Genomic DNA, 4,096 nt, shown 5'->3' with positions numbered 1-4,096 from the left:
AGTCTTTGGGGTTTTCTATGTATAGTATCAGGTTATCTACAAATAAGGACTGTTTTACTTCTTCTTTTCCAAGTTGGATGCCTTTAATTTCTTCCTCTTATCTGATCGCTATGGCCAGTACTTCTAGTACTATGTCAAACAGGAGTGGTGAAAGTGGGAATCCTTGTTTTATTCCTGCTCTTAGGGGAAATGGATTTAGTTTTTGCCCATTGAGTGTGATGTTGGTTGTGGGTTTGTCATATAGGGCTTTTATTATGTTGAGGTATGATCCCTCTATTCCCACTTTACTGAGGATTTTTATCAAGAAAGGGTGTTGGATTTTGTCAAATGCTTTTTCTGTATCAATTGATATGGTCATGTGATTTTTGTCTCTCAGTTTGTTTATGTGATGTATCACATTTATTGATTTGTAGATATTGTACCGTCCTTGCATTCCTGGAATAAATTCCACTTGGTCATGGTGTATGATTTTTCTAATGTATTGCTGAATCTGATTTGCTAGAATTTTGTTGAGGATTTTAGCATCTATGTTCATCAAGGATATTGGCCTGTAGTTCTCTTTTATTGTGGTGTCTTTATCTGGTTTTGGGATTAGGGTAATGCTGGCTTCATAGAAAGAGCTTGGAAGTGTCCCTTCCTCTTGAATTTTTTGGAATAGTCTGAGTAGGATAGGTTTTAGTTCTTCTTTGGATGCTTGGAAGAACTCTGTAATGCCTTCTGGATCAGGGCTTTTGTTTGCTGGAAGAATTTGATCGCTGTTTCAATGTCTTCAGTAGTTAATGGCCTATTCAGGTTTTTGATTCTTCTTGGTTGAGTTTTGGGAGCTTGTATTTTTCTAAGAATATGTCCATTTCATCTAGTTTTTCCTTTTTGTTGCAATAGAGATGTTCATAGTATTTGTTTATAATTGTTTGTATTTCGGTGGGATCGGTTGTTATTTCACCTCTTTCATTTCTGATTTTGTTTATTTGGGTCCTCTCTCTTTGCTTCTTGGAGAGCCTGGCTAGAGGTTCATCAATCTTGTTTGTCCTTTCAAAGAAGCAGCTCTTGGTTTTGTTGATCTTTTGTATTGTTTTTTTGGTCTCTATGTAATTTACCTCTGCTCTGATCTTTAATTTTTCCTTCCTTCTGCTTACGCTTGGCTTTTTTTGTTGCTCTCTTTCTAACTCTGAGTTGTAGGGTTAGGTAATATATGACCATTGTTTCTTGTTTTTTGTGGTAGTCTTGTAGAACTATGAGCTTCCCTCTCAAGACTGCATTCACTGTGTCCCATAGATTTTGGATTGCTGTGTTTTTATTGTCATTTGTTGCCATGATGCTTTTTATTTCTTCTTTGATTTCTCTGGTAAGTCAGTCATTGTATAATAGCATGCCATTTAGCCTCCTGGTGTTTAATTTTTTTTAATTGTTTTTATTGGAGTTGATTTCTAGTTTTATGCCATTGTGATCTAAGAAGATGCTTGATACGATTTCTATCCACTTGAATTTAAAGAGACTTTGTTTTCTAATATGTGGTCTATCTTTGAAAATGTCTCATGTGCACTTGAAAAGAGTGTATATTCTTGGTTTTGGGGTGAAATGTTCTGAAGATGCCAATTAATTCCATCTCATCTAGTGAGTCATTTAGGATTGATGTTTCTTTGCTGAGTTTTTGTTTGGAGGATTTATCCAATGGTGATAGTGGGGTATTAAAGTCCCTTACTAGGACTGTATTGTTGTCAATCTCTCCCTTGACATCCTCCAAAAGTGTTTTTTTTTTTAATGTATTTGGATGCTCCTGTATTGGGTGCATATATGTTTACCAGAGTAATTTCTTCTTGTTGGATTGTTCCCTTTATTATTATGAAGTGGCCTTTCTTATCTCTTGTTATGGCCTTCACTTTGAGATATAATTTGTCTGATATAATTATTGCTACCCCAGCTTTTTTTTTTTCATTTCCATTCACCTGATAAATCTTTTTATATCCCTTCACCATCACTCTGTGAGAGTCCTTTTTTCTGAGATGGATTTCCTGTAGACAGCAGATATGGGATCACATTTTCTTATACACTCAGCTACCCTGTCTCTTTTCATTGGGGCATTTAATCCATTTACATTTAAAGTTATTATTGATAGGTACTTGTTTGTTGCCATTTTTATTCTTTACGTCTGTGTTCCTTCTTTGCTTCCTATTGCTTCTTTTTACAGCTGACCCTTTATCATTTCCTGCATTGCTGGTTTGGTGGTAATAAACTCCCTAAGTCCTTTTTTTGTCTGTGAAGCTCCTGATTTCACCCTCAGTTTTTATTGGTAGCCTTACTGGGTGCAGTATTCTTGGATTCAGACCCTTCCTTTGCATGACTTTGTATATTCCTTTCCATTCCATTCTGGGCTGATGTGTTTCTTTTGAGAAATCAGTCACCAGTCTTTTGGGGGATCCTTTATAGGTAACTTTCTGTCTCTCTCTGGCCGCTTTTAAGATTCTCGCTTTGTCGTTGGTGTTTGCCAGTTTAATTATGTGCCTTGGCGTCAGTTTTTGTGGTTCATTTTGTTTGGGACTCTGTGAGCTTCTTGGATTTGTGTGAGTTTTTTCTTCCCTATATTAGGGAAGTTTTCTGTCATTATTTCTTCAAACAGATTTTCTATTCCTTGCTCAGTTTCCTCTCCTTCTGGCACCCCTATTATGCGGATGTTGTTTCATTTTGTGTTGTCCCAAAGTTCCCTTAGGCTCTCCTAATTTGTCTTCCATTCTTTTCAGCCACCTTATGACCATTTCTATGAGTTCTTTCTCTGACATATTGCTTGCCTCCACTTTATTTACTTCCTTTTCTGGTGATGCCTCCTTTTCTTTCATTCGCGGGCTGTTTCTTTGTCTCCCCATGATCTCTCTTCTCTGGGTGTCTTGTTTTGTAGCTCTCTCTCCTTTCCTTGAGAAGGTGCAGAGCTCATCTGAGTCCGCATATTCCTACTGCTAGAGATTTGGTGGTCCTGGGCTTGCAGCTGTTCCCTGGGTGTTGTTGTTGTAGATTCTGGGATGTACAGCTTTCCAATAATAGCCAGTCTCCCCTTCAAGATGGCACGGTCTCCACAGCAGAGCTGGTCACTCCGGGAGTGATTTCAGCAGTATTAGAGGCTGTCCTGTTCAGGGGAGCCCGTTCCAGCAGTCCCCAACAGTCTCTTGGAGTATAAGTGTCCTAACCCTCAAATATACATTCCCCTATGTCCACACGTTCTGCTTTCATTCTCTCCCTGTCACACTATCTTGCAGTCTGCCTGCTTGTCAGCAGCCACCTTCCTCTTCCCTCCATGGTGTTTTTTATTGCAGCTATATCACTCTTCATTTCTTCTTGATTCTTACATAAGTTGTTGATTTTTTCATCCATCCACTTTATGAACGGTATGGCTCTTATTCTGAATTCTTTTTCTGACATATTGTATGCCTCTGTTTTGCTTAGCTACTTTTCTGGCGATTCCTCCTTTTCTTTTTGGGGGTAGTTTCTTTGTATACCCATTTTTGTTCTGATTGACAGATCTAGAAATCGAGTCATGCAGGGGTTGCTCCTTGGGTGGCAGTGGCTCCTCGGGCTACATTTGCTCCTCGGGTGTTCACAGCAGCGGTTGCTCCTCAGTTTTCAGTGGGTCTTCTGGTGGGTGCAGCAGTGGTGGCTCCTCTGGCTGGTGGGGGGAGGCTGCTTGCACAGCTGCTGCTCCTTGGATAGGAGCAGGTCACATGAGGTTGGTGCTTCTCAACCTGGGGTGGGCTGCTCACTTGTCGGCTGCTCACGTGATCGCAATGCCCTGGGATAAAGCGTTGGGCTGGTCAGAGGGGAACGTGCTTCAAAACTCACAGGTGCCGGCTCCCTGGGTGTCTGGAGTCTTAGTGACCATGGGACCACAGCTGAGGTAGCAGGTCCCTGGCAAGTGTGGCTATAGAGTCCCAGGTGTTATCTGAGGGCACACTGGGTGGAAGTGACACTGGGATCCTAGTTACAGCAGCTCTCCCTTTCAAAATGGCAAAGCCTCTGAGGAAGAGCCGGCCTCCGTGTACTGTTTGCAATGGTAGCAGATGCTACCTAGTTAGGCGAGCCCAGTTAGCCTGCCCCCTAAAGTCCTGTG

The sequence above is a fragment of the Myotis davidii genome, unplaced genomic scaffold (genome assembly GCF_000327345.1).
Source record: "Myotis davidii unplaced genomic scaffold, ASM32734v1 scaffold1480, whole genome shotgun sequence".
Classification (NCBI taxonomy): Eukaryota; Metazoa; Chordata; class Mammalia; order Chiroptera; family Vespertilionidae; genus Myotis; species Myotis davidii.
This window is presented reverse-complemented; position numbering follows the sequence as displayed.